At 46.6% G+C, this 23,956-nt stretch overlaps 2 long non-coding RNA genes and 1 pseudogene across 4 annotated transcripts; 1 reads left to right on the top strand and 2 right to left on the bottom strand.

Annotated features, from left to right (window-relative positions):
- Positions 1-1,738: 1,738 nt before the first annotated feature.
- Positions 1,739-1,867, top strand: LOC119813909 (annotated as a pseudogene).
- Positions 1,868-8,487: 6,620 nt separating this feature from the next.
- On the bottom strand, positions 8,488-23,498 carry LOC119812607. 3 transcript variants are annotated; one of them, XR_005285105.1, is made up of 4 exons: positions 23,397-23,476; positions 17,477-17,605; positions 15,317-15,512; positions 8,488-8,547 (listed from the first exon to the last, which is right to left on the bottom strand). It is a non-coding gene; the product is annotated as an uncharacterized LOC119812607 (long non-coding RNA). The 3 variants fall into 3 exon arrangements; XR_005285103.1 differs by lacking the exon at positions 17,477-17,605 and having other exon boundaries at positions 23,397-23,498; XR_005285104.2 differs by lacking the exons at positions 8,488-8,547; positions 17,477-17,605 and adding an exon at positions 9,137-12,069 and having other exon boundaries at positions 23,397-23,498.
- Positions 19,893-22,201, bottom strand: LOC119812608. The gene is made up of 2 exons (XR_005285106.1): positions 22,170-22,201; positions 19,893-20,397 (listed from the first exon to the last, which is right to left on the bottom strand). It is a non-coding gene; the product is annotated as an uncharacterized LOC119812608 (long non-coding RNA).
- Positions 23,499-23,956: the final 458 nt, after the last annotated feature.

A 23,956-nucleotide genomic window follows, 5' to 3' on the forward strand; every position in this document is an offset into this window, starting at 1 on the left:
CTGGAGGATCCCTAGAGTTTGCGGGCCAGTCAACCTGGCTACATCAGTGAGCTCCAGCTTCAGTGAGAGACCCTGACTCAGTGGTTAAGTGTACTGGCTGGTGTTCCAGAGGTCCTGAGTTCAATCCCCAGCAACCACATGGTGACCCACAGCCATCTGTAATAGGACCTGATACCCTCTTCTGTAATGTGTATATAAAGAGCACTCATACGTAAATTAAATAAAAAAAAATAAGTTGGTGGAGAACAATAGCGGAAGATGCCTGACATTAACCTTTAGCCCCCAACGTACATACATACACAAGGGCACTCGCACACACACATGAACACGTACGTACACACCTTTTTTAAAAGACAGGGTCTCTCTATGTAGTCTGGCTATTCTATAGTTAATTAGACCAGGATGGGCTCAAATTCACAGTATCTGTCTCCCAAGTACTGGAATTAAAGACATGAGCCACCATGTTCAGCAATATTTTTTTTAGGGAGGCATAATAATTTTAAGAGCTCTACAGTTGCCAGGCAGTGGTGGCCACACCTTTAAACCCAGCACTTGAGAGGCAGACAGATCTCTGTGAGTTCCTGGCCAGCTACAGAGCTAGTTCCAGGACAGCCTACACAAAGAAACCCTGTCTTGAAAAAACAAAACAACAACAACAAAGAAACAAAACGATTCAGATTAAAAGTAGCCCTTCCCACATCAAATTATGGGGCTGGAGAGATGGCTCAGTGGTTAAGAGCACTGGCTGCCCTTCCAGAGGACCTGGGTTCAATTCCCAGAACCCACATGGCAGCACACAACTGTCTGTAACTCTAGTTCCAAGGGATTCGACAGCCTCACACAGACATACATGCAGGCCAAACACCAATACATATAAAAATAATTGAATCTGGAAATAAAAAAAGAACTCTATAGTCGCCAGGTGGTGGTGGTGGCACATGCCTTTACTCCCAGCACTTGGGAGCTCTGTGAGTCTGAGGCCAGCCTGGTCTACAGAATGAGTTCCAGGACAGGGTTCAAACAGAGAAATCCTGTCCTGAAAAACCAAAAAAAAAAAAAAAAAAAAAAAAAAAAAAATCCCCAGAGATGTAGTCAGGCGGGTGGTGCAGGAGTGATGGTCTAGGTGTTGTACTGCACACCTTTGATCCCAGCACTCAGGAGGCAGAGGCAGGGAGACTTCTGAGTTCAAGGTCGGCCTGGTCAGCAGAGTGAGTTCCAGGACAGCCAGGGTTACACAGAGAAACTCTGTCTTAGAAAACAAACAAACAAACAAACAAACAAACAAAGAATCACCAGAGAGATAGCTCGTCTGTTATGAGCACTTGCTGCCCTTGCAGGGCTGGGGTTTGGTTCACAAACATCCACAACTTCTGTTCTAGGGAATCCAATACCTCTTCTGATCTCCATGGACACCAGGGCACAAACATGATGTCCATACATGTGTTCACACATAATATTCAAACATATAAAATAAAATAAATCTAAAAAAAAAAAAAAAAAAAAAAAAATAAATAAATCTAAATTTTTTTGAGGAAATACTCATTTCTCAGCCTGTTCTTATCTGTTCTTATCAGTTTAATATCGGTTATATCCTTTATCTGAACACATGTTTTTTCTTGTATGTTTTGTTTTTCCAGACAGGTATGTGTAACAGCTCTGTCTGACCAGGCTGGACTCAAACTCATAGAGATCCGCCTGCTTCTGCCTCCCGAGTGCTGGGTTAACAGCATGTGCCACCACCGCTCACCAGCTCCGAGGACAATATAGTAAATGGATTTTTGGAACTAGGAGTTGGAATAGGAGCTTGCTCCGTCCACTCCACGCATCGACCTGGTATTGCAGTACCTCCGGGAACGGTGCACCCCCTCGGGGGATTTTGGGAAAATTAAAAAAAAAAGGAAAGAAAGAAAATGAAAAGAACATGGAAGTGGAAAATATTACGACAGAGGAGTCCTGGGGAGGGTCTGGTCCCTGATGTCTGGCATCTTGACCATTAGTGCTGAACAGACCAATGAAAACAGGCCAGCTGGCTCCCCTTCCAGCAGGATGGCCACCCTAAATTCCTCCTTTAAATTCTAGAGTCGCAAACTGTTTGCCTCAAAGGTGCTCGGAGTCTAGAAGTTGTGGATTGTCCATGACTCTTCAAATGTGACAGCAGGAAGAAGACTTAGCATGAAGCTGCTGCCTCTCCCGTCCCCTCTTCTCTCCCCTCCCCTTCTCTCCCTTCCCCTCTTCTCTCCCCTCCCCTCTTCTCTCCCCTGCCCTCCCCTCCCCTCTTCTCTCCCCTGCTCCCCCCTCCCTTCTTCTCTCCCCTTCCCTTCCTCCCCTCCCCTGCCCTCCTCTCCCATTTTCTCTCCCCTTCCCTTCCTCCCCTCCCATACCCTCCTCTCCCCTCTCCTCTCAATCTTTTAGAAAGGTCACTCTGTAACCTAGGCAGCCCTCCAAGTTGAGGTCCTTCTCAGCAGCGGACTTCAGGTGAGCAGCACCGGGCCTGCCTGGGCTGTTTCTTCTGACTCCATGAGGCTGACCTCTTTTCTTATTTTGGAATGGGTAACCCCTTGTGACCCAGGCATGGCGGCTAACACCTGTAATCCCAGAGTCCAAGAGACCAAGGCAACAGAATTACCTAAACCCAGGAGTATGAGACCAGCTTGGGTAACCTGTCTCAAAGCAAAACAACTCTTGACTCACTTGAGAGAGCGACATTTACTTAGTGTTAGTGTGTGACCGGCATGCACAGGGTCTTGGGTTTTCTCTCTCCACTGAAACAATCAAACAAACGAACTCCAAACAAACAAAAACACAGTTATTTACTCTTCCTAAGAACCCTCTATGATAGGTCCTATTGTCATCCCCAATTCACAGGTGAGGACAGAGAGAGATGAGCTTGGCTGAGCATATGTCTGCCTTTCCCCCTCTACCCCCACCCTCCCCTTTCTCTCTTTCTGAAACAGGATATCCCATATCTAGCCCAGACTGGTCTAAATTTGCAGGGATCCTCCTGCCTCTGTCTCCCCAGTACTGAGACTGCAGGTGTGTAGCAGTGTGCCTGGCTTGGAGGCACAACTTTGGGCAACAGCCTGGTTCCTAAGCCATCACTGAGCCGTGGGGCTGCTCAGTGATATGTCTGATAAGGTACTTAAAAGAGCGCATAAACTACCATGCTCACCGGGTGGTGGCGGCGCACGCCTTTAATCCCAGCACTCAGGAGGCAGAGGAAGGCGGATCTCTCTGAGTTAGAGGCCAGTCTGGTCTACAAGAGAGAGTTCCAGGACAGGCTTCAAAGCTACAGAGAAACCCTGCCTTGAATTTCTCAGAGCTGGGTAAGTAGTTTTGAGCCTTGAGGCTGTTGGGTGAATCTGGCAGTGAAAATAACCAAGTTATTTTCCAGCTTCAGCTGGGAAACTTTCCACTGCAATGTTGTTGTGAGTCTCTCGTCCAGGGAGGCATACAAGGTATGCTGTAACTGAGAGGCCAGGGTTTATTTATTCTTTTCCATGTATGCACACGGGAAAGCACAGGAAGGGTGTCTCCATCTCTCTCCTCTGTGCTCCCTTGAGATGTTCTCTCCCTCTGAACCAGAAGCTCACTATTTCACTTAGGGTGGCTGCCCAGTGAACGCTAGGGCCCACCTGTCTCTACTCCTAGCGCTGGGGTTACAGGCATGCGCAGTCACACACAGATTTTTCTCCCTCAGTGTGAGGGCTTTGATCTCTGCTACTCATGTTTGTGCAGCAAATGCTCTTACCCTCTGGGTTACCTTCCTAGACCCCGGAGAGTAATCTTCATGGGGATCTAAAGGTAAGCCCCTAGTTCCCCACACTTCATCTTTAGCTTGTTTTCCTTCCTTATGCCTGTAACCCTGGTTAACAGATAGTATTAAATGAGCATAATTTTCCATTTTTGATGCCTTTGGTGTGGATGTCATGCTTCCATGGAAAATGTTTTATGGACTGGACCATCTCCGCAGGCTCTCTCCCTCTCTTCTTTCCTTCTTCCTTTCTTCCTTTCTGCTTTTGGTTTTTTTTTTGGGGGGGGGAGGTCTACTTGGCTCAGAAAGGCTGAAAACCTTCACTGTGGCAAAGTTCAGGCCCTTGCTTTCCTTGCCTTGCCCCATGTTGTGATGATGTCAGTGAGCTTGTCCTGTGGTGTCGCACAAAGCGGTTCAGTTTCTCTTGCCTGTACAGCCTGGATCAGGGTCCTTCAGCAATAGAGTCCTAACAGCCCATCTCTTGTGATGGAACAGCAGAGGGCGCTGTGAGCCCGTGCTTGCAGAGGCCTCTGGCTGAAGCCTTAGAAGGGCTGGGGATGTAGCTCAGTAGGCAGAGGTCTGATGAAGCCAGTCTGGACCCTGCCTCCAAGTTAATTGGTTAATGAAATAATTAGATAAAAGAAGCAAGAAGGCTGAAAGAGCCCTTGTTCAGTCAGGTAGGCATGGTTTCCTGGTGTCTAAAACATGGAACATAACGTTCCAAAACATGAGCAGGGAAACAAGGAGTAAATTGTAGCCTTCTGGAAATTATTTCCCCTCTCTCCCTTCCCGCCTCTCTCCCTCCTCTCTTTCTCTGTATATGTGTGCATATGTGTACATATTCCTGCCTGTGTTGGTGCACGTGTGTGCACAGGTCCTCATGCTTGCATGGCAAATGCTTTATGGACTGGACCGTCTCCCCAGGTTCTCCCTCCCTTCCTTCCTTCCTTCCTTCCTGCCGGGCAGTGGTGGCGCACGCCTTTAATCCCAGCACTCGGGAGGCAGAGGCAGGCGGATCTCTGTGAGTTCGAGACCAGCCTGGTCTACAAGAGCTAGCTCCAGGACAGGCTCTAAAGCTGCAGAGAAACCCTGTCTCGAAAAAACAAAACAAACAAACAAAAACCTTCCTTCCTTCCTTCCTTCTTTCCTTCCTTTCTCCCTCCCTTCCTCTCTCCCTCTCTCTCTTCTATTTTTTTTTTGGGGGGGATGTTTCAAGACAGGGTTTCTTTGTATAGCCCTGGCTGTCCTGCAACTCTGCAGACTAGACTAGCCTTGATCTCAGAGATCCACCTGCCTCTGCCTGGTGGAGTGCTGGGATTAAAGGTGTGCACCACTACCGGGCTCTCCTTCCTTCTTTCAGGGCGAGTCTTACCATATTGCCCAGCCTGGCCTTGAATTCCTAGACTCTGTTGTACCCCTCCCCAGATGACACAAACAGCCAGGGCTCCAGATGTGTGTTGCTTAGCTTGGCATCATCATTTCTATTTTTAAGGAGTTTCAGACTTTCTCCAACCTTTATTTTTGGTGCCTGGGTTTCAAACGACATTGAGTTTAGGTGGTGCCGTGGGGCCATTGATTCACAGATGTTGTATGCCTCTTACTCCATCATACAGGAAGCTCAGAGGCTCCAAACAGTGCCAGGTCCTGAAGTAATTCGGCAAACATCATACATCTTCTCAGCTTCCGAGGCTTCCTTTCGATTCTTTTGTGTTCACTTAATGAATAAGCCTGGCAGATATTTTCATGTGTGTGTGTGTGTGTGTGTGTGTGTGTGTGTTTCAAGACAGGGTTTCTCTATTGTAGCCCTGGCTGTCCTGAAACTAGCTCTGTAGACCAGGCTGTCCTGGCAGAACTCACAGAGATCTGCCTGCCTCTGCCTTCCAAGTAAGTGCTGGGATTAAAGGCCCATACATACCATAATGCTTGGTTGCTCCTTTTTTCCCTTCTCCTTTTATTTGCCTTTATTTTATATGTGTGGTGTGTTAGTTAGGGTTCTGTTGCTGTGAAGAGACACCATCACCATGGCAAGTCTTATAAAGGAGACATTTAATCGAGGGTGGCTCACTTACAGTTTCAGAGGTTCGGTCCGTTATGATCACGAAGGGGGAGCAAGGCAGCTTGCAGACTGATGTGGTACAGGAGCTGAGAGTACTTTATCTTGCAGGCAACAGGAAGTCAACTGACTCACTGGGCAGTGAATCCTGAGCATAGGAAACCTCAAACCCTGCCCCCACTGTGACACACCTCCTCCAACAAGGCCACACCAACTCCAACAAAGTCACACTTCCTAAATAGTGCCACTCCCTATGAGATTATGGGGGGCAGATACATTCAAACGACCACATATGGGTACTGCCTTAGAGTTTCTATGGCTATGAAGAGACATTATGACCCCAGCAACTCTTATAAAGGAAAGCATTTACCTGGGGGCTTGCTCACATTTCTAGAGGCTTAGTCTATTATCGCCGTGGTGAGGAGCAGGGCGGCACATATGAGCCTAGAGTAGTGACTGAGGAGTACACCCTGATCTGCAGGCTGGAGGAGGGAGGGAGGGAGGGAGAGGAGATAGACAGACAGACGGACAAACAGACAGACAGTGACTGGGTCTGGCATGGAATTCTGAAGCCTCAAAACCCACACTTCCTGTCTTGGTTAGGGTTCTATTGCTACAAAGAGACACTATGACCATAGCAACCCTTATACAGGAAAACATTTTACTGGGACTGGCTCAGAGGTTCAGCCATCATTGTCATGATGGGCATGGCAGCACCCAGGCAGACGTGTTGCTGGAGAAGGAGCTGAGAGTGCTACACCTTGATCTGCAGGCAGCAGCGAGAGCCAGAGTCACTGGCTGGAGAGATGGCTCAGTGATTAAGAGCACTGCCTGCTCTTCCAGAGGACCTGAGTTCAATTTCCAGCAACCACATGGTGGCTCACAGCCACCTGTAATGAAATCTGGTGCCCTTTTCTGGCCTGCAGGCAGACCACTGTATACTTAATAAATAAATCTAAAAAAAAAAGAAAGAGTCACTAGGCCTTGTTTGAGCTTCTCAGACCTTAAAGTCCACCCCAAGCCACGTGCCTCCTCCAATAAAGCCACACCTACTCCAACAAAGAAAATTCCTCCTAACTTGCCACTCCCTACGGACCTATGGGGGTTATCCCTCCACTTCCAGACAGGGTTTCTTTTGTAGTCCTGGCTGTCCTGGAACTCACTTTGTAGACCAGGTTGGCCTTGAGCTCACGGAGATCCGCCTGCCTCTGCCTCCTAAATGCTGGGATTAAAGGCGTGTACCACCACAAGTGCTTTGCCTGTGTGTGTGTCTTTGTGCCATGTATATGCTGTGCCTGTGGAGGCCAAAGGGTTCAGATCATCTGGATTTAAGGTTGTGAAAGGCCCAGGCCCTCACAGATTCAGTGATTCCGAAGTCCTAGCATAACCCCCACCAGCCTGTCAGGGAAAGAAATACACCCTGAAAACAGGACCAGAGCCAGGGGAAGAGACAGTTTGTTCCCAAACCTAGAGCCAGAGAGAAGTTCCCAGACCCTGAAACTAGGACCAAAAGAACACAGTAATCCCCTAGGTTCAGGACATACCAAAGATATTTGCCTTTGTCCCAAAATTAGGGTTAAAAAGGTAGAAAGAATCAGAGAAAGAAACATAGTTTGGCCCTAGAAACGGCCATTTCTGCCCCTGACTCAAAACCAGCCAATCCCTGAGTAGGGAAAAGGAACCAGTCAGAGCCTCAGGCAGCCACTGGCAGTTGGGAATTCTCCTCAGGCCTGGAAAGCTCCAGTACACCATTGGAGGGCAGCCAATCCCAAGCCTGGAAGTCTGGAACTCCCTCCTCATACCACTAGGGGGCAACCAATCACAAGCCCTGAGGCTTGGAATGCCCGGGGCCTCTACCCCTTTATAAACCTCCATTTTTTTCCTGCTCTGGGTCGCTCTTGTGCTGTACTTGGTGTTGCTGTTGCTGTTGTAGCTGCCATCGCTGCTGCCACGTCAGATGGATGGAGGGACCCGAGTTAACTCATGAATAAAGACTCCGTTTTTTCATCAGAGTCGGTCTTGTGGTGGTGATTCCGTTCCAGAATTTGGGCGTAGCAGATGTCTGTGCGCTTCAGCGTCAGTGCTGGCAGCCAAACCTGGGTCTCTGCAGGAGCAGCAAGGGCCTTTAGCAGCTGAGCTGTCTCTCCAAGTTCCCTTCTTTTCTTCTTTGCATTTAATTCTACAGCTCCCTTAGCTGTGAAGGCAACGCCCCCGTCTTTATGTTTATTTGATGCCAGGTAGCTTTTTTTTTTATTATTTTTTTTGTTTTTTCCATCTCCTCCCCCTTCCCTCCCCTCCCTTCCACCCATACCCCCACTCCACCCCTCTCCAAAGACAAAGAGCCATCAGGGTTCCCTTCATTATGTTAAGTCCAAGGTCCTCCCAGCTCCCCCTAAGTCCAGGAAGGTGAGCAACCAAACTGACAAGGCTCACAGTGAGCCCGTCCATGCTGTAGAGTTCATGTTCATTGCCATTGTCCTTGGTTTCTCAGTCCTCCTCCACCGTCATCCACATTCAGAGAGTCCGGTTTGGTCCCCTGTACCATCAGTCCCATTCCGACTGGACTTGGTGGTCTCCCGTTAGATCTGTTCCACCGTCTCAATGGGTAAAAGCACTCCTCGCGGTCCTGGCTTCCTTGCTCATGATCTCCCTCCTTTTGTTTCTCATCAGGACCTTGAGAGCTCAGTCTGGTGCTCCTATGTGGGGCTCTGTCATTTTCTCCATCCAATGCCAGGTGAAGGTTCTATGGTGATATGCAAGATATTCATGAGTATGACAATAGGATCTGGACATTTCTGGCACCCTCTCCTCAGCTGCCCTAGGAACTAGCTGGGGTCGTCTTCCTGGACACCTGGGAACCCCTCTAGAGTCAAGTCTCTGCCAACCCTAGAATGGCTCCCTTAACTAAGATATATAATTCCTTATTCCCCTATCCACCCTTCCTATACCCCAACCATCCTATTCCCCCAAGCTCTTCCCATCCTCCACTTCACCATTTTCTCTCCCCATCCTCCCATTCCCCCATCCCACCCCACCCCCATGTTCCCATTTTTTGTCCGGCAATCTTGTCTACTTCCAATTACCAGGAGGATAACTATATGTTTTTCTTTGGGTTCACCTTCTTATATAGCTTCTCTAGGAATTTTTACGAATTATAGGCTCGATGTCCTTTATTTATGGCTAGAAACCAATTATGAGTGAGTACATCCCATGTTCCTCTTTTTGGGCCTGGGTTACCTCGCTCAGGATGGTGTTTTCTATTTCCATCCATTTGCATGCAAAATTCAAGATGTCATTGTTTTTTACCGCCGAGTAGTAAAAAAAGTTTGTTTTTTTTTTTTTTTTTCGAGACAGGGTTTCTTTGTATAGCTTGCCTGTCGTGGAACTCTGTGGAGCAGGCTGTCCTCGAACTGACAGGGTTCCTGGGTACTGGGATTAAAGATGCACGCCACCGCTGCCTGGCTGACCCCAGGTAGCCTTTAACTGGAAGAATTAATTACTTTATGAAATAAGACTGTGAACAGGCAGCATCTGTAGAATGTCCACGAGAAAATGAATCGGTTTTTGGAAATCATTGCCACTTTTGAAAATGAAGTTCAGGGACAGACTTCTGAGTCAGGAACTTATGAAATTCTGTGTGTGACATTTGTGTCCTGTGCTTCTTTTAGGTAAAGCTTCCATGGTGGTAAGAACTGGGCTAGTGAGATGGCTCAGGGGGTAAAGACACTTGCTGCCAAGCCTGACGACCCAAATCCCAGCCCTGGAACCCACGGAGAAGGAGAGAACCAGCTTCAGCAAAGTGGCCTCTGACCTCATGTTCACCATGGCATACACACCTGAGTGCAAACATGTGACACACATGAAATAGGTAAAAAAAATACTTCTAAAAAATTCTTTATTGATATTTAAAAAAAAAGAAAAACAGTCCAGAACACACAATCAAAATAAACAACAATAACACTCCTCCCAAAACAAAAACAAAATAAGTAAATAAATAAGGCTAGAGCTGTGGGCTGTGGCAGAGTCCTTGCTTAGCATGTGGAAGGACCCGATTGTCTAGTTAGATAGTTATGGGATTTTCTGATTTGTTTACATTTATTTGCTTACTTCCTCATGTGTGTATTTGGTGTGGGGTGGTGTGGTGTGTGTGTGTGTGTGTGTGTGTGTGTGTGTTGGGGCGCGAGGAGCCGTCACCTCCAGCTGAGCTGGCTGGAGAATGTCCCTGCACAGCCACTAAAAGATTGCTCTGGTTTTACTATGTTGACGATGTTTTGACATTTCCCAACTTCTTTTCCCCGCTGAAGGACGAAGAGGAAAAGGGGGAAAAAAGAGGAAGTTGTCTTACTTTGTGTTATTGGGGGAAAAATCTGGTCAAACATTCAAAACGCCTGAATGTATTTTCGTGGAAATTTAGAAAAAGCTGGCAAAAGTCCTGCCATGTAAGCAGCCTTAAGGAAAACTGAAGTCATATGGTTTTCAAAAATGGATATGGTAGCTGGGCAGTGGTGGCACAGGTCTTTAATCCCAGCGTTCAGGAGGCAGAGGCAGGTGGATGTCTGTGAGTTTGAGGCCAGCCTGGTCTACAGAGTGAGTTCCAGGACAGCCAGGGCTACACAGAGAAGCCCTGTCTCAAAAAACCACACATACATACAAAAATGAATACACTATTGGAAAATAAAAACTCAAAATGCTCAAATATACCACCGTTTGCCTGGGGAATGTTCTGACAAGTGGGCATTAAGAGCTGCGCAACTAATTTTTGAGACTATACCCCAAGGCAGTAATAACCCAAAAAATGGGAAAAATGTAATTTTCACAAAGAACTTCATGTACTATTTATAAGAGCAAAATACTGGAACTGGGCCAAATGCCAAATAAGGGAACGGCTCCATCCTTTTGGCATAGAGGCCTAGGTAGCCCCAGCCTCGGCTCTCAGGGTCTTGCAGAAGCGACCAGAACATTGTAAAGTGTGTGTTGGTGCAGAAATGCCCGGGGCGGGACTGCGTGAGGGTCTTCAGGGAAGGTGTGGCCATTTGCTGTGTCCGCCACACTCCTCCCTGTCGGACCAGTTCCGGATGGTGTGACTGGGAATCAAACTCGGGCCTGCTGGGAGGGGCCGCCGGAGCTCTTCACTTCTGATCCACTCTCTTTACTCCATTTCAACGCTGATTACATTTTATTGAATAATGTATAGGTGTGCATGCCACAGTGGGATGTGGGGATCTTGAGAGCAATTTGTGGAACCAGTCCGTTCCTTCCACTGTGTGGGCCTGGGGCTCACACTCAGGCCTGAAGCCTGAGGACAGGAGCTGCTATACCCAGTGATCTCACTGGCGCTTATTTATCTGCTTTGAGACAGGCTTTCGTATCACTTAGAGTGGCCTCGAACTTGCTAGGTAGTTGAATGTCACCTTGACCTTAGGCTCTCCTGCCGCCATCTCCCAAATGCTGAGTGACAGGCGTTTGTCACCACTTGAGGTGTCCTGAGGATCAAACCCAGGTTTCCTGTATGCTAGTCAAGTACTTTACCAACTTGAGCTACATCCCCAGCCTTGTGTATAGAATATTTTTAAAGCGATGTATCTTGAATATGAGTTAATATTTAACAACCGGAAAACAAGCACATGTTCATTGCACTGTAAATAAAAGGGAGGGGTAAAGGGAATGAGGGGGACAAGGAGGGGAGCGGGGAGAGAAAGGGGAGGGGAAGAAGAGAAGAAAAGGAAAAACATGAGTTAGGAATGGTAGTTTGCCCTGTAATACCAGCATTTAGGAGAGAGAGGCAGGAGGATTGCACGTTCTAGACCAGTTTGGGCTATACAGTGAGCACCAGGCTAGGCTGGGCTACAGAATGAAGAAAAGGAAGGAAGGAAGGGAAGAAGGAAGGACAGATGAATTAACGTAGTATGCATTTGATCCCCATCTCTGAGAAGTCAAATCCGAGCAGAGTTACGCAGAGTTTGTCTTAACTACGTTGTGTTTTGTTTTGCTCGCTCTCCTTGGTGACTTATCAACAGTGTTAAGTACATTCAGAGCCTCTGGGGAGACAGCTGATCCCCCCACTAACTCCTACAATAGCAGGCGGTGTCACACTTGGCTCATCTCACCCAATCTTTGGCCGAGATGCTCAGTCTTTCTGGGGTCCACGTGGTCTGCATCATGTGACAGCATGCAGTCAGCGTTGGGGTCTCTGACTCTGGAGCTCACAGTGCTTTTACTTGTATGAACACAGATGCAGTGACTCTGGTTGCCTTAACAGCCAGACCTGATTGGATGGAATATTTTCAAATTTAGAGCAATAAATCTCCCAGTTAAGAGAACTGGAAGAGGGTTGTTTGGTCAACTGCAAGGACAACCCCCGCTTTCTTCCCCTCAGAAGTTCAAGGTCCTCTTGGGCTACAATAGTGAGTTTGATCTCCTACATCCCAGTTGGGCTACATGAAACTCTGCCTTTAAAGAAAAAAGAGGGCTGGCAAAATTGCTCATCAGATAAAGGTGCTTGCCCCAATCCTGATAGCCTGAATTTGATCCTGGGACCCACATGTTGAAAGGGGAGAACCAACTCCCACAAATTACCCCTCTGACTTCCAAATGGGTGATGTGTTATGTGCGTGCTTCCCCCCCCCACAATAAATAAAATGTAGTAAAATTTTAGAGAGAGGGAGCTAGATATAGACAGACAGACAAACAGATAGATAGATGTGGATGCGTTTATACATACGTGGATAGATGGAAAGAAGGATGGATGGAAAGAGGGATAGATAGGTAGATAGAGATAGAGAGACAGATGGACAGATGGATGGACAGATGGATAGAAAGATAGTTAATTCAGGTAAATTATGATAGTATCTCCTTTCTCATCGATTTAGTCTCCATGTTTCAGCCCTGACATTATTGCTGTTTCAGGTCCCATCATTGTCTGTGACAAGGGGCTGCATATTCATGACCTCTATCAGTAATGTCCTCTCCAATTTTGACATATAAAAGTGTCCTTACATAGGACGCAACTGTTCTTTGAGAATCACTGTTCTCTTGTGTTTTATTTTGTTTTAAGACATTTTGTATAGACATGATGGTGTTAGGCAGTGGTGCGAGGAATTCCTTACCTACACAGACAACGGCATGTTTTAGCTTTGTCTCCTCTAACCTAGGTTTCCCAGGTGGATTCACACCAACTAAAACTTGAGAGAATGATTAGGGATGTGGCTCAATAGCAGAGTGCAGGCCTAGTATGCATGAGGCAGGGGTTTTGACCCCAGCTGCAGCAAGCAGCTTGAGTAGTGTATTTTTCCATCGAAGACCTCCCCACTCTGACCGGCTCGCCTCCAACACCCCCTTGTTTGTTTCAATTCCATCCTCCCTCCCAATCTCTCCCTTAGGACTAAGCATCGTCTTATCCCCAAAGACAGGATAAGCTGTCCCCAAAGAAACCTATACCTGAAAGGGAACCCTAAATTCAACATAGAAAAAGAGCTCTAAAAGAGCAGAAGTTCCCAGAGTCTTCTATGTTTCTTAAAATGGGTTGACTTCAGCCCAGCCCACAGGTGGAAGAGGAATTACTTACAAGTCTGATGGAGTCATTGTGCTGGGAGTCATTTGCTGTTCGTAAGAAGAGGAATTACTTACAAATCTGATGGAGTCATTGTGCTCTTCATAAGTTTCTAGACCCATGTATCTCTCACTGCTTTGGAAATGAGGAAGCGCCTATTTCTAGAGATGGGTTGGTACCAACTGTGACCAATACACTGTTGACTGAGTGTGGAGAGCCCGGCTAAGATTGCGGTTCTCATATTCATGCCTTTGAATCCACTCTGATACCTGATGGATCCTACCCAAGGCTTCAGAACCAGGAGCCCTCTGCAGTGACCCGCGCATCCCCCCCACCCAGTGCAGCAGGTGGGAGGGGTAAAATGGACTGATAAGGAAGACCTTGGCCGTTTAAAGACCTGGTCTGTATTAGTTACATTTCTCATTGCTGTGGCAGAAACCCCGATAAAAACCTCCTTAAGGGAGGGAGGGTTTATTCTGAATTATGACTTGAGGGTCGGTCCATCACTGGGGAAGGCAGCAGTAGGAATGGTGAGGTCCTATCACGTCCAGAATCAGGAAGCAGAGAGGTGAATGCTGCTGCTTAACTCACTTTCTCCTCTTAAAAAAAATTCCTGGGGGGCTGGGGAGATGGTTCAGTGGTTAAGAGCACTGACTGCTCTTCCAGAGGTCCTGAGTTCAATTCCCAGCAACCACATGGTGGCTCACAACCATCTGTAATGAGATCTGGTACCCTCTTCTTGCCTATAGGCAGGATACTGTATAAATAAATAAATAAATCTTAAAAAAACTGACTGTGAGGCACATACAATGCAATATGTTAAAAAAAATTTCCTGGCCGGGTGGTGGTGGCGCACGCCTTTAATCCCAGCACTCGGGAGGCAGAGGCAGGCAGATCTCTGTGAGTTCAAGGCCAGCCTGGTCTACAAGAGCTAGTTCCAGGACAGGCTTTAAAAAAGCTACAGAGAAACCCTGTCTCGAAAAACCAAAAAAAGAAAAAAAAAAAGAAAAAAAATTCCTGGGGAGAGGAGGAGCACATGCCTTTAATCCCAGCACTTGGGAGGCAGAGGCAGGAGGATTGCTGTGAGTTCAAGGCTTGCCTAATCTACAGAGTGAGTTCCAGGACAGCCGGAGCTACACAGTGAAACCCTGTCTCAAAAACCAAAACGACAGCAACAAAAATTGTAGCCAAGTGTTGTGGTACACACCTTTGATCCCAGCACTCAAGAGACAAAGGCAGGCAGAACTCTCCAGGACATCCTGGTCTACAAAGTGAGTTCCAGAACAGCCAAGAGTACACAGAGAAACCCTGTCTTGAAACAAACAAACAGATAAATCCTGTATGTGCGTCTGTGTGTTTGTGTCTGTATATATACATAGATGTTCATGCGTGTAAATGTGGCACCTGAGTGACATGGTGTGCATATGCAGTTAGAGGACAACCTCAGTCTTGCCTTCTATCTTATTGGAGATGGGTCTCGTGCGGTTTGCTTCAGTACACAGCAGGCTAGCTGGCCCATGAGCTTCTAGGAATTCACTGTCCCTGCCTCCCATCTTGAGCTAGGAACACCAGGGTTACAGGAATGTGCTGTCAAGACTTACCTTACACAGGTTCTGAGGATTCAACCTCAGATCCTGCAGGCACTTTTACCCAGGCATCTATCTCCCCAGACCACTGGTTTTCAAACTCAGGGTGGGTCTTCCCTGCCAGTTAAAACTCTCTGGAAACATCTGGAGGTGTATCTCTTAGGTGACTCCAAATCCAGTCAAATTGATAGTGAAGACAGTTACCATCCAACCCAAAAAAGAAAACTAATTTATGCTGCTCGGGTTATTAAATCAATTAAGTCAAATTATATCTCTTGAAAGGTTACTCTACCTTCAAGATGAAGGTGGATCCAGTGGGGACCATGGGTTGAAGGCAGCTTTTAAGGAAAGGAGAAAGATGGAAAGACGAAACTCACAGCACTAGAAGATGAGTCAGCTCGGCCAGGGAATCTGGAGCCAGTCCACAGTGGAGATGAGGAATTTTGTTCATCTTGCCCTTGGAGAGACGGGAGTTGTAGAATGCTGTCCTCTACGGCAGAACACCATTGTCGTCATCATCAGAGCAGCTGTGACTCCTTGCAAGAGAGTCTCAGGATTGGGCCTGTTGGCATCCTGCCACAGAGGAGGGATGGGGGAACTCATCAAACACTCACTTAACATTCCAGCTCCTCCTTCCCGCAGCTCTTTCCATCCGTGTGCTATTCTGCCTGAGCACAATTGGTCTCATGGTTGTGGGAGGCGACAGAGTGTACAGAGTGTGGATGGTTAACCGACAAGCGCTCCGTCTGTGCAGCTATGTGGTTGACATTCATTCTGGGGTGAGACTCTTAACTTCTAGAGAACCTGGATTTGATTCCCAGCACCCACATGGCAGCTCCCAACTGTTTCTAATTCCAATTCTGGGGATCCAGCACTCTCTTCTGTCCTCTGAAGGCACTGTACACACATGTACACAGACATACATGCAGGCAAAACATTCATAAACACCATATATATAGATGGACTGGACTTCCACTGTTTGTTCTATGGATTGGGAGGGCAGAATGAAATAAGCCCACCTGGTCTCCCCACATTAGAACTGTGAAGTTTGGGTGAGCAGATTTGAAGGCTCTGACTGTGGGGCAAGAAGATAACATAAAGGAAAGTATTGAAAAGGTGACTCTGCGGGGCTGCAGTGGTGCATGATTTTAACCCCAGCACTCGGGAGGCAGAGGCAGGTGGATCTCTGTGAGTTCGAGGCCAACCTGGTCTACAGAGTGAGTTCCAGGACAGTCGAGGCTATATAAAGAAACCCTGTCTCAAAAAACAAAAACAAAAAACCAACAAAACAAAACAACAAAAAAGAAAGAAAGAAAGAAAGAAGGAAGGAAGGAAGGAAGGAAGGAAGGAAGGAAGGAAGGAAGGAAGGAAAGAAAGAGAAAGAAAGAAAGAAAGAAAGAAAGAAAGAAAGAAAGAAAGAAAGAAAGAAAAAGGAAAAAGAAAGAGAGCAATTTAGGAAAAGAAAAAGCAATTCCCAGTCTTGCCTTTTTTACCAAGCATCATCCAGCAGCTTTTTTAATGAACACTTTTTCATTTATTTTACATACCGACCAATTTCCCCTCCCTCCTTTCCTCCCGTTTGTAAGGCTCCTAGCAGCGAGCTCAGGACCTGTCTCTGGCGCTTAGCTGTCTTTTGGGAACCTGTTCTCTATGCTGGATTACCTTGTCCAGCCTTGATGGAGGGGGAGGAGCTTGATCCTACTTCTAGCAGCTTTTTAACCTTCCATGCTGAAATTTGATTTGGGTCTTTCAGCTTTTTAGCCGTCTACCACTGGCTCCTGCAGTTGCTAGCTAGCATCTCCTCTAAATGAATTACATCCTCAGTTTCCTGACAGGAGTGACTTTGCGTTGATTGCACCTTCATCCCATTTCTAGCCAACTCTTTCCCAAAAAGCACCAGAAGAGTCTCTTCCATCTCAAGAGGCTTTTGAAGAACTCCTAGGCACCAGTGCTACCGTCCTATGCACAGGCCTCGAACGCCTCTGTCCGCTTCAGCAACTACTACAGAGCAAAATCAATAAATATTAGGAATTCAGCAGGTAAAGTCATGGGTTTCAACCAATAGTCTGCACCTTCCGACAGGTTACAAATGGCTCGATTGATTAGGGCTGGGACTTCAAATGTCCAGACAGGCCCGCAAATGAAATGGCCTCGGCCCACATAGTGGAACAGCAACTCCATTGCCGGTGACAGTCGGGGGAGTTCGAGTTGGTTTCCTTGTCCAAATCTTTTGCAAAGCAAAGAAGTGGAAAAAGTCCTGATGTAGGTGTGATCCGGAAAATTCAGAGAGGAGGCAAAACCACAGACAGACTGGCAGTTCCTTACAAGGTTCTATTTTGGACCAGGCATTTCCACTCCTGAGGGCACTCCCAAGGGACATGGCATCATACGGCCGTGCAAATAGTCACAGCAGTGTTAGTCACAGTAAGCTCAAAGTGGAAACAACTCCAACGTCCACCAACTGAGTCATAAGTCAACCAAGTGTAGCGTAGCTCTACAGAGAAATAGCACTTGTCAATAACAAAATGGATACCCACCCAACGTGGTGGTCACACTTTTAATCCTAGCATTTAGGGGGTAGAGGCAGATGGATTGCTGTCAATTTGATGTCATCAGCCTGATGAACACAGCAAATCCCAGGTCAGCTGAGGCTACATAGTGAGACCCTGTCTCAAAAACAAACAACAGAACAAATCACCAGCAGCAAAACCCCGTCTGCACTGGATAGCTTTATGACACAAGCTAAAGTCATCTGAGAGGAGAGAACATCAATTTAAAACATCTCTAGAGGAATAGACTGTGGGTGGATCTGCAGGTCATTTTCTTAGTGATGGGGGAGGGACCAGCCCATGGTGGGTGGTGCTGTCCCTGGGCTGGTGGTCCTGGGTTCTGGAAGGAAGCAGGTTAAATGCTGGGTGGTGGTGGCACGAGCCTTTAATTCCAGCACTTGGGAGGAGGAAGCAGCAGATCTCTCTAGGCTCGAGGCCAGTCTGGTCTGCAAAGTGAGTTCCAAGACAGCCAGCACAATAACACAGGAAAACCCTGTCTCAGAACCTCCCCCCCCAAATAAAGAAATCAGGCTGAGCAAGCCATGAGGAACAAGTCAGTAAGTAGCAGCCCTCCATGGCCTCTGCATCAGCTCCTGCTTCCAGGTTCCTGCCCTGCTTGAGTCCCTGCCCTGATGGCTCTTGATGATGAACTGTTATATGGAGCAATATATAGAAACCCTTTCCTGCCCAAGTTGCCTTTGGTCATAATGTTTCATTACAACAATAGTGACCCCAACTAAGACACCACCTTTGTAGGGTTTTTAATTTAAATCTTTAAAATAATTTACATTTATGCTGGGTGGAAGTGGCGCATGCCTTTAATCTCAGCCCTTGGGAGGCAGAGGCAGCCTGATCTCTGTGAGTTCCAGGCCAGCCTGGTCTACAGAGCAATTTCCAGGACAGCTCCAAAGCTAAACAGTGAAATCCTGTCTTGAAACAAAACAAAACAAACAAAATTTACGTTTATGTATTCATTTAGTGTGTATGTGTGAGGACTTACACATGCCATGGCATGTTTAAGGATGTCAGAGGCCAACTGTCAGGAGTGGGTCCTCCTCTCTTACGGTGTGTGTCCTGGGGATTGGACTCCAGCCCACAGGCTTGGGGGTGAAGGAAGAAAAGAGAGAAACGGAGGACAGGATTACTCCTAAAGTGCACATAAAGTATGCTACAGATACGTGGGGCAGCAAGAGGAAGAGGTGTCTGGGAGAGATCAGAGCCAGAGGGGGACGGGAGGAAGGGGAGTGGGAAGGTCAAGAGGCCAGGAGCCCAAGGGAGGAGCCAGGTCCAACAGAGCAAGAGAGAGGGCGGCCAAGAGAGTGGAACGGCCAAAATGGCTGAGTCATGTTGGTCAGTATGAGTTGCTATGACAAAATACCACAGACTTAACCCAAGTTACGGTCTTCTGGTTCTTCCATGGCTAGAAGTCTATGGTCAGGTTACGGTCTCCAGCCCAGGGCAATGGCTAACCGAGGTGCCATTAACATAGCAAAGCGGGTGCTATCCGCCAGGTTTTCCCAGCATCCCTCAGTCTCTCCTGCTACAGGGCCCTCCTGGCCGGCATACCCAGCCCCCTATCCTGAAGTCTGCAGCCCAGCTATAGAGCTGGGCTTCCCTGCCTGCGGCTCTTTTGGCCCCTAGATAACTCAGCTATTTTGGCTATGCCAATTCCTTAGCCCATGATGCCCATCTTCACGGGAGACTCCTCTCCCCTCTCCCTTCTCACTATATAGCCCAGTTTGGTCTGGTTCACTCCCGCCTCTCCCAGGTGTCTCTGTCTCTGCTTCTGGCTGTGCTCTCTCCATTTTTATCTACAATAAACCTTCTCCTCGACCACACATAGGAACAGTCTTGTACTTCTTCTTTATTTCTTTTCTTTTTTTTTTTCCATTCAGATATCACACTGATCAGGTCTGGCAAGGGCTTTTTCTTGGCGTGCACATGGCTGCCTGGGTTCTTACTCGGCACAGAAAGAGAGCAAGCTCTCTGGTGTCTCATCAATAAGCTTCTCAAAAAGGCCCATCTACATCACGACTTACTAATCTCAGTTCCAAATCCCATTGAAGGGTTCAGCATATGAGTTCTGGGGTGGCACAAATACCCAAGCCAATAACAACATATGTTATAGTTTCTTTTTGTATCAACCGGTATTATGACATGCCACCATTTACTTATAAATATAGACAGTTCACATACAGTTCCTTATTCTCAGCTCTTTGACCAGTTATATGTAAGTCCCTGTTAAGGGATGCTCACAGCAAGAAGCTTTTCTGGTCAAGGCCAAGAGCAGCACAGATCTATGAGTATAAATATAAATACTTCTAGTGCGGTTTGACAACCTGATCTCTTAGCAAAGCACAAATAGAGCTACTTCTCAGGGCCTGCAACCTTCCCATGAGTTTGATTGTTGTTCTTTTTTTTTTTTTTTTTTTTTACCAGGTGACAGTACCACCCATGAATCCCCAGCTGTGGAGCATGTTCAGGTGCCCAAGGAGGCTAGAAGGGATCCCTTGCAGCTGAAGATAGAGGCAGTTGTGAGTCACCAATGTGGGTGCTGAGACCTGAACCTGGGTCCTCTGGAAGAGCAGTCAGCGCTCTTAACAACCAGACCACCTCTTCAGTGTCAAGACTGCCTAGTTGTTAAACTGGCCCCACCATTGTGACTAGCTTCTCAGCCGCTCGCTCTGCGTATGAGCGCGTGTGATGGAGGGCAAAGGGTTGGAACTTCCCGGTGATGTCGAGAGGATGTAGCTAACTGTGGATAGAGATAACTCCCACAGCAAGCTGATGAGCGTCGTCTGCTGCTGGTGGGCTCCCCAGGGCACAACTGGACATCCGGGTGCTTCACATTCTGCCAGCATCCTCTGGCAAGGAGCAGGAGTTTGGAGCATCAAGTGTGGGTCCCAAACCTGAGTTGAGGGTTCATTTGGACAGATGAGAGCCAACACCCTTCTCCCTGGGACCATTAGCGTCTCAGATAGGCTTAGCCCTGCTGAAGAACCCCAGGCTAGTCTGAAAATCCACCCTCCTGAAATAAACACGTTCCCGGAGTCTGGGGCAATCAGTCAGCTCTTGCCACAGGCGGTGCAGCGTGGTGGTGATGAGGGGGTAGAGAGGGCTCTGGAGGTGAGATTGTGAACCAAGATGAAATAAATAGTCCAACAGAAACTTGCTGTAGTTCCCCTGAGGTTTCTGGGTGTTTTGAGCTGAGTGGCCTTGGGCTTTCTTTACCTATAACCCCAATCCTTGCTGCCAGCAGCCACTTGTCTTGTCCTGCCCCCACCCACTCATCTACTCTTGCATGCATGACTATTGCTTCACTTGGCAGTGGCTCTGCCCCCACCCTCCCTCAAGTTGCAATGTGATCCTAGAACAACTCTGGCTGACCTGTGGTCTGGTAACTAGTATGCCGTCTGGGCCAACGCTATCTTTGGTCTGCCTGCTCACTTGACCTCACCTGACCCTTGTCTTTCACAATAATTAGCAGGGGAGTTTAGTATCGGCAAGCCAGCCTTCAGGAAGGTGCCCCGCCCACCCAGCCTGTCCATTGTATAACACGGCAGGAGCTGCCACGTGGGAAAACGGGAGAAGAATTTCATGAAGTAAAACTCTTGCCCTCACTGCTTTTGGTGTAAGAGGACTAAACCTATGGCCTTATGTTGGAGGGAGGTGCCACTTGTTGGTTCCTGGCCACTTAGCCCCGAAATAATCACACAGAAACTATATTAATTAAATCATTGCTTGGTCCATTAGCTCTAACTTCTTTTTTGTTTGTTTGTTTTTGTTTTTTTGTTTTTCGAGACAAGGTTTCTCTGTGGCTTTGGAGCCTGACCTGGAACTAGCTTTTGTAGACCAGGCTGGCCTCGAACTCACAGAGATCCAGCTATCTCTGCCTCCCAGGTGCTGGGATTAAAGGCATGCGCTGCCACCGCCACCACCACCTGGCATAGCTTTAATTTCTTATTGGCTAACTCTTACATCTTAATTTAACCCATTTCTATTAATCTGTGTATTGCCACGTGGCTGTGGCTTACCCACTAAAGTTCCGGTGTCTGTCTCCTGTGGGGCTACATGGCATCTCTGACTCTGCCCTTCTTTCTCCCAGCATTCTGTTTAGTTTTCCCTGCCTAGTTCTGTTCCCCTATAGCTCTGATATAGGCCCAAAGCAGTTTCTTTATTAATCAATGATACAGAGGGAAACCCTACATCACCTCCCCTCTCCTGTTTAAATAAAAAGAAAGGTTTTAACTTTAACATAGTAAAATTACATATAACAAAACACATATCAAGCAAGAATTACAGTTATAATATTTATATCTATTTTATCTTTTATCATAACTAGGGAAAACTATAACTATAACTATAAATTCTTCAGCTCCATCAAAGAATCCAGAAGGATATAATATTACCTAAGTAAACAGGAAGTGCATTGTAAACAACTTCCAAAATTCTAGAATTGATAGAGACATCTCACTGCCTGGACAGTCACCCAAAGTTCTGTACCTTTGGGACATCCATCTTCAGCCTACAGGCCCATAGTATCCAGCAGACTTTTCTATGAAGCAGGAAATTTCAAAGATAGTTCAGCCTATATTGGCAGTTTGTCAGTCACTTCTTCTGTGTCCTGCAGAATGTCTGGCAGACCTTTTCAGTAAACAGGAACCCCAAAGGATCATCTCACCTTTAGGTAAGTTCAGCAGTCATTTCTCTGTGGGTTCTGCATGCCCAGTCAAGCAGTCCAGGCAAGAGAAGTTTCTTGCCCAAATGGCTAACCAACTCCATAAAAAGCCTCTTCGATGCCATCATCCTCTTGAAGTAGCTTGGTGCTGCCAGGAGCAGATGTGTCTCATTGTCATGAAAAGTCTTAAGTTCTTAAATATTTTTTTTAAAAATGGGTCAGAGATCTTTTTTGTATTTAAAATTTATTTATTATGTATATAGTGTTCTGGGCACCAGATCTCATTATAGATGGGTGTGAGCCATCACGTGTCTGCTAGGAATTGAACTCAGAACCTCCAGAACAGCAGTTAGTTCTCTTAACATCTGAGCCATCTCTCCAGCACAAGTTCTTAAACATTTTAAATGCCATATTCTGAAGGTCTCTGAAAGATTTGAAGAATACTTACCTAACTGAAATATATCTTTATACATCTAGAAAATCTAACTAACATGACTATAAGCTTGACTATTATAGATGATTATCTATTAACCTATATTTTTAATTATACATTACATTTTAAAAAAGATTTATTTATTATGTATACAATGGTCTGCCTGCATGTATCCCTGCAGACAGAAGTTGGCACCAGATCTTATTACCAGTGGTTGTGAGCCACATATGGTTGCTGGGAATTGAACTCAGGACCTCTGGAAGAGGAGTCAATGCTCTTAACCACTGAACCATCTCTCCAGCCCCCTATACATTACATTTTTAAATGAGCTACACAAACATGATACTTTAATCAAGAGCATAAATATACATATAACAAAATTGACCTAAAACTTGTATCAATAAACCAAGATCCATACCAATACAAAGTATCCATCTCTATAACAGCGTTACATACACTAGATACTAAGATAATGGTCACTAAGCTAGATCCCCAACCTGTGTATATGAGTGTGTGTGTGTGTGTGTGTGTGTGGTGTGTAGCACAAGTCAGTGTTGGGTGTCTTCCTCAATTATTCTCTACCTTATTATTTTTTTTTTTTGAGGTGTGTTGCAAGGGAGAGGGCTGCTTGTTTGTCCCAGCTGCCCAGCTAGCTTACACCCAAAATAACTACACAGAAACTGTAATTATTAAAACACTGCTTGGCCCATTAGCTCTAGTTTCTTATTGGCTAATTCTTACATATTAGTTTAACCCATCTCCATCAATCTGTGTATCGCCATGTGGCAGTGACTTACTGGAGATTCTAACGGGCGTCCATCTCAGGCGGAGAATCCATGACATCTGCCACTCTGCCCTTCTTCCTCCCAGCATTCACTTCTGTTTTCTCCACCTATCAACTAGGCCAAGGCAGTTTCTTTATTCATTAACCAATGAAAGCAACACACAAACAGAAGGTACTCCTGCACCAGAGGTGGGATCTCTCTTTGAATCTGGAACTCACCAACTCAGACTATATATATAGTGTATAAACTGGCATGATCACTCCTTGGTACGGCTGAAGGGAAGGTTTTATTGTAGATATGCGAGAAAGAACATCCAGAGCTATCTGGAAGAATCTAGAACAGAGAAGGTAATAGACTGGACATGGTCAGCACTCTGGACCTGGCCATGAGAGAAACAGGAGCAGCAGAGAGCGAGCGAGCGAGAGAGAGAGAGAGGGGAGAGAGAGAGAGAGAGAGAGAGAGAGAGAGAGAGGAACTGTTAATCCCACCCAGCGAGAATAAGACCAATATTACAAATTTTGAGCCAAATTTGAAGCAAACTTTATTATAAATACTGGACAGGATGAGGGACA

The sequence above is a fragment of the Arvicola amphibius genome, chromosome 4, assembly GCF_903992535.2.
Source record: "Arvicola amphibius chromosome 4, mArvAmp1.2, whole genome shotgun sequence".
Taxonomy (NCBI): domain Eukaryota; kingdom Metazoa; phylum Chordata; class Mammalia; order Rodentia; family Cricetidae; genus Arvicola; species Arvicola amphibius.